The sequence below is a fragment of the Mesoplodon mirus genome, assembly GCF_964341445.2.
Source record: "Mesoplodon mirus genome assembly, chromosome: 19".
In the NCBI taxonomy this organism is placed as follows: Eukaryota; Metazoa; Chordata; class Mammalia; order Artiodactyla; family Ziphiidae; genus Mesoplodon; species Mesoplodon mirus.
The window spans coordinates 18,556,362-18,562,630 of record NC_138995.1 but is presented as its reverse complement, the minus strand read 5'-3'; the positions used below and the strand labels follow the sequence as shown (position 1 = coordinate 18,562,630).

The 6,269-nt window shown below is 50.2% G+C and overlaps 1 long non-coding RNA gene across 2 annotated transcripts in view; it reads left to right on the top strand.

Annotated features, from left to right (window-relative positions):
* LOC309795395 overlaps window positions 1-6,269 on the top strand; it is a 28,490-nt gene that overhangs the window by 315 nt on the left and 21,906 nt on the right. For both annotated transcript variants that reach the window (XR_014292250.1, XR_014292251.1), the window contains exon 2: window positions 2,287-2,479. This is a non-coding gene — a long non-coding RNA (uncharacterized lncRNA). The remainder of the gene's footprint in view (window positions 1-2,286; window positions 2,480-6,269) is intronic.

Genomic DNA, 6,269 nt, shown 5'->3' with positions numbered 1-6,269 from the left:
GGCCAGGCCTGCAATGTGCAGGTGAGTGGCGGGGAGAGGCGAATTCGGCCCGGCCGCGGGGTAGGGGTTTGATCTGATAGGCGAAGCTAGAACAATCAGAGTTCTCCCCAGGAGCTTTGTGTAATCTCAGCCTCACAAAGACACCTGAGGGTGGGGGAGAGCTGAACCCAGACCCGGAAAGAGGGACAGTGGCTACTGGACGGGGGTGGGGCACGGGGAGGAAGCCGCTTGACCGCAGATAAGGAGTAGACAGACCGGCAGAGGAAAGGCTCAGCGGGGACGCTTCGTGAACCCAATGGGGTCTTCGGAGGGGGGCGTGTGGGAGGGCGCTCGTGTGAGCGGAGACCTTTGGACACGAAGCCACCGGCTCCTCGCATTCCTTGTTGACCCAGTAGAAGGATCGGCGGGCCCAGACACTCACTCCCTAGTAGGGGTTCTTAGGCCCGGCTCACTCTCTGGCCCCGCCCCACCCTTCTAACCCCGCCGCGGCCTCAGGTGTTGGATCCGCCCCGATTTTCTGGTCACGGGCCCTGGGCCTCGGGCACTACCTGGCCTCGACTCTCTCGGCCCCGCCTCCTGAAACCTGGCCCCAGGCAGCTCTCTGGCCGCGCCCCCTGGCCTCAGGCAAAGTCCTGGCTCTTTAGTCCTTCCTTCCAGTCCCAAGTCACGCCCCCGAATTTGCAGCCGAATCCCTGGCTTTTGGCTCGGCCTCTTGGATTTCGGCCCAGGAAGTTCAGCCTGCACCCCGCGCAACCCTGCACAGAGCTCGTTGGCTTTACACCTTTTCAAGGCAGTTCTGCTGCCCGGCCCAGAGCCCTCTTACCACCCTCACATCTCAGGCAAGGCAACCATTACTCTCCAGGGCCCCTCTGGACCAGCCCCTGTCCTGTATATACACTTATTTTGCAAATCACCCGAACTGTTTCAGAAGGATCTGAAATTTGAGTCCCAAGCCCTCTGCCCTCAAGCCAACGATGTTGCAGAGGAGCTGGAAGGAGTGTCTTCTCACTTGGGAAACAGTTGCTGCCCTCCTGATTAGAAATCCAGTAGAAAAGCTCCAGTGAGACAAGGGTTCTAGTCAGCTGAAAGGTCTTGGGCAAGTCATTTAACTTCTGAGCCTCAGATGCCCCCTCCCCCAATACACTGGGGTTCCCTACAGGATCTGGGATGGCTATGGCCAGGACCAAGTGAGCACGTGTACTGGATGTTACCAGATCAGAGCGGGAAGAAGGAAGCCTGAGCCCCTGGGTCCTCGCTCTACGTGCTCTACACGAGGGGGCCCTTGTTTTTATGGGGACACCCTGGCTTATTTTCTCTGAGTTAAGCACTTGGCAGGCATCCCTCCCCACCCATGACCTGGGGAGTCCAACCTGCCAAGACATTAGAGGGTGTCCTGTCCCCTGTGCCTGGGACGCCTGCCTCCTCGCGCTCAGTAAGCCGCCTTCTCCCTGCCCCTAGACCACAGGCTGGCAGACATCTGAAAGTGGACACAAAGGAGCCATCCCGACCTTTGCGGCTCTCCCAGAGCTGTGAGGAGTTCACACCTCATCTCTCAATGAGAGATTTGCCAAGGAGGGTGTCTTTGTCCTCAGATATTCCCCAAAGTATCCCCCATAAGCTGCATAGCCTCTCTCCCCTCCCAAACTCTTCTGAAAAATCCCCTGTGTGTTTTTTCAAAATAAAATTAAATGACAGGAACTAACTATTTAGGGAGAGGTTCCTGAGGGGAAATGGAATCTCTGCAACCTTGAGATTACAGGACTTTTCCTCTTCTCAAAAGAAAAGAAAAACATGTCAGATCATTGATATTCTGAGCCAGACCTTGTTCTGAAATACGCTCTCCTCTGTCCTTAAACAAACTACAGCCCTTCTCCCTCTTTGAAAATAAGACCACATCAAGTCAGGGATTAGAAATGGGAAAAATTCAATCAGAGCCTCCCTCTGCCAGTTATACATCTCAATACACTCCCAGGCGAGCAGAATCAGCTCCCACCATAACCCAGCTCAGCATCATCATTTAAAACGCACCAGTAGGAAATGGTGAAACAGAAGGACCTTTCATCCCGAGTGAGCGAGGCCTGCAGCACTGCTCTCCTAGCTCTGGAAGCTGGTGGTGTCTGGGGCCAGTGGAGCTGGGGCCTGTTGCTTAAATAGGCAGTGGGAGGGGGTTAGGGCGGGCCTGGGGGGTGGGCATGGAAAGTGGGCCATTTACCCAGCACAGCAAGGCAGTGTCCGCCGAGCCAGCAGTGGTCCTAAACACGCGCCTGCCTGCTTATCCACCCTTAGCCTCAAGCCCACAGGCCCACAGACCACAGACCGTCACCTGGGATGACCCCTGATGGACGTGCAGCTCCAAGTGAGACCACATGCCCAGACGCACGGAGCTTGGTCCAGGTTCCTGGATACCTCTACCTGTCCTGAGACACAGCCTGGAGAGCAGAACCAGCTGTGGAGTTGGACGGACCTGCTCCCTAGACCAGTAAGTAGTGGCCTCAAGCAGGGCATCTCACCAAGCCTCTGTTTCTACTTTCTTGAAGTGAGGATAATAACACTGACTTTATAGGTCCAGAAATAACGTTTGCAAAGGGCCTAGCACCTAGAAGGTTGGTTTGTTTATCCACATGATGATGCTGGAGTCAGGTTACCTTCGACAAGGTTCAAGCCCAGAGAGGTTTGGTAACATACACAAAGTCGCACAGCCCTTCAGCTGAGTGTCAGGGTCAGATGTCATGCAGACATGAGACTAAGTTGGGTTGGCAGAAGCCCCTTGAGGTGAGGGTGGGGAGCAACTGCTGGCCTTGGGGAAAGGTCTTGACTGAACTCTGGTGAAGGAGTTACCCCTAGAACCCCAGCACCAAGGTAAGGGAAGAGGCATGGCTGGACAGGCAAGCTGAGCTGGCTAGTCTGTGCGTTTGGTTGGGACCTTAGTGGGGGATGCAGAAGTATCCTAGAATAACTACTAGGAATGGCCGGTGAGAGGAGTTTGTTTCTTTCTACTTGTACAGAGCAGGTCTTGTTTAGGAGCATAACTGATGTGTGGTTAGAATACACGTGTGGTTAGAATTGCATGTCTTTTCCTGAGGTGTATCTTTATTCTCATGATGTCAGCTCTCTTGTCATTCTAATTTCAAAAGAACCTATCTCCCTTCATTTTGGCTTGCCAGATAATTTATCATTCAAAAATTGAACTAGCAAATGTTTTTTCTTTCCTTGAGAGTCAAACTTGAAAGGCACAGTGTGTATACTTTAGTTCTAGGCTGAGCTGTTTTTTCATCTCTGGAAACTTTTCTTGTATTATTTTTTTCCAGATGTTTTCCTCATTGTATGCCTCATCCCATCCATCTCTCTCTCTCTCTCCTATTTTTGGGCTGCGACCCCATTTCCCATTTTCCAAATCAGTTATTTGCACCTTTGTTTGTTTTCTGTGTCTCCATTTTCTGGTTGGATGTTTTATTTTATCTTCAACATCACTGATTCCTTTGTTCTGCTGTTTTAGTTAGGCAAACTACTACATCCAGATGTTTTTCCATTCTTTTATAGTCATGGCATTACAGCCATTTTTTGTTGTTGTTGTTCTGATCTGTTCCCGTTAGTAGTATTTTGGTCATTTATTTCTTTCAACGTAGTTACTGCTCAGTTCACCTTACTTGCTCCTGAGGCTTTGCAGATTCCATCATCTAAAAACAAATTAATTGACATACCTTGACGGCCTACTGTGTTCAGACACTGCTGCTTAGTGTCTAACACTGTGGCGCCTGCTTCCCTTCCAAGGTTAACTCAGGAGAATTCTGCAGTTAGAGCTGTTTTGAGGGAGATTCTGATTAACTGAGATTTATTCCATCTTGTTCTAAAAACAATTCAAGATGACTTAAACTGTGTTCTATGTAAAATATAATACGACTTTTTTTTTTTAAGCAGTGAGAGAATTAGGGCTAAGGGAAAATAAAGGTGGAAAAAACACGAAGCAGCCAAGCAGAGATGGGAAGATGAAGTGAGTGAAGGGAGGGTCTTGATTCTGACGGTAGCCTCAAATGGGCACAGAGAAGACGTGCTTTATGACTGAAACCTGTCCGTTTGATTTTTGTTGTTGACCCTTTGAGTTCTTACTTGAATGGCTGCAGCACAGAACGGGCCACATGGTGCAGCTCACTCTGCAGGCCCCCAGGGTGGGAAACGCTTTTGTGTTTTGTTCCCAATAGGGATGGAATTGAAAGGAAACAAGAGGTGAGATACACTCATGATGTGGATGTGTGGGCAGCTGCCTGTAAACACTGGAACAGTTGCCTCATGCTCGTCTTCCAAAAGTCAGTATTGATTGAGCAACTAATTAGCTGTGTATTTCCTGTACTCTGAATCAAATTGTTTCCCTGTTTTGGGGTGGCAGGTGTCATCCGGGTGAGAAGAAGGCTTCCTGGGGGGCATTCTGTTCCCATAGAACACCAGAGTGGCCTCATTTCACACCTCTCAGGAAAGTTTTCCGAGTGACAGATTGATTGGTGTATGGGTGGTTACCAAAAAAGATTCTATTTTATTAGCTGTTTGTCTTGCAAAGTGAAATCGTTTTTTTCAAAAAAAAACTTTATCAAAATGTCATCTCCCGGGGTTTAAGAACGTGCCCTCTGGCTTTGAGGGAAGATTTGCAGATCCTACAGGTAAAGAGCTGTCATGGCAGGGTCTCCCTCAAGCCCTTGAGTGATGAGCTCAGTCGTGGCCGCCAGCCTGAGTCTCTCTTGCGGTGGGGTGGGGGGCACCCAGGGCCAGCTGGGCACCAAATGATGTTGCCAAACCTCATTCTGGTGCCTGAAATGCCCTTTTTTGTTTCTTAATACACCCAGAGAAAATAAAAATTGAGAGATTCATGCACATGAATGCTCATGTATAGGTAATTTTGCTTTTCTGTTTGAGGAGGAAATAGAAAACATTCCACTTGCTCATTTTGTTTAGAGTAAAAACAAGGAAATATATTAAACAATGAAAAAGTATTTGGTTTCCTGGTGGGATGAATTGGGAGATTGAGATTGACGTATATACACTAATACATATAAAATAGGTAACTAATAAGAACCAGCTGTATAAAAAAATAAACACAATTCAAAACAAAAAAGTATTTGGTTTCCTGTTGGTGGCACTTAAAGAAGAGAGAAAGACAGAGAGGAGATTGAAAGCAGTGGAGGGAATGCAGGAGTCACAGTCCTGTCCCCAGGGACCACCCTGCCCTCTCTGCTCCGGCTCCCAGCCCTGGCAGCCCCGGCCCCTTCAGTCGGGTGGGCAGGCTCTGTCCTTGGCCTCTTCCTCACCCTCGACGTGTCCTGTCCAGAGCCAGTCCCTCCGAGCTCTGCGGTCCATTTCCAGTCCCTGCTGCCCCCTTCTCTGGCTGTCATTTCCCCTCAGGCCTCCTCATTTCTTGCCCGCATGGTGGCACAGCCAGTAAGCCTGGCTGTGGCCCCTACCATCATGCTCCGTGTCCAAGCCCGTGATCGCCACCACAAGCAGTCTGAGTTCATCCTGCCCTTGTCCAGCATCTCAGATCTCTCTCTGTGCACAGAACAAATCCCCCTACCTTGCCTGGCTTGGGGGCCCTTGGTGATGGGGCCCCCCCTCCTCAGCCTCACATCTGCCTTTTTCTTCCTCCCAGTGATTCATTCTGATGGCCTCAACCTCTAGCTTTCCTCTTTCCTGGAACATGCCTTGCTCTTTCACGCCTCCGTGCCTTTGCACATGCTGTCCCCTGTGTCTGGAACACCCTCCCCAGTCCATCTACCTGGCACCCAGCCTCTAAGGCTCAGCTCTGTAGCTGTCATGCCCCTCCCTTCAACTGCACACCCACCGGGCTTTGTGCTGGCAGCCCAGAGCCCCCCGAGTGCAGAGCATGGAGCCCAGTCCCTGAGAGGCACTCAAGGAACCTTGGTTGAATTAATAAAATGGTTTCTAGCCAGACCAGAAAGTCAGTCACCAAAAGGTTCAGTTCCCTCTGTACATACCAGTTGGCACAGCAGGAGCTGTGAGAAAACTGCTTCTAATTGTTTGAATCAGTGCATCCATTAGGCTGCCTTATAGAAAGGGAAATAGGCAAACATGTAGCCTGAAATGGTAAAAGACCTGTGTGAACTCATGTGTGTTGGTGGCAGTGCTTGCAGCTGGCTGAGATCACTACCATCGTCATCATCATCAACCTTTTTGGGGGCACCCGCTGCGTGCCAGAAACTGTGCTGAGCTAAGGATGTTGCATGCAGAACCTCTTGTTTAATTCTCTGAACAGCCTGGGAAGG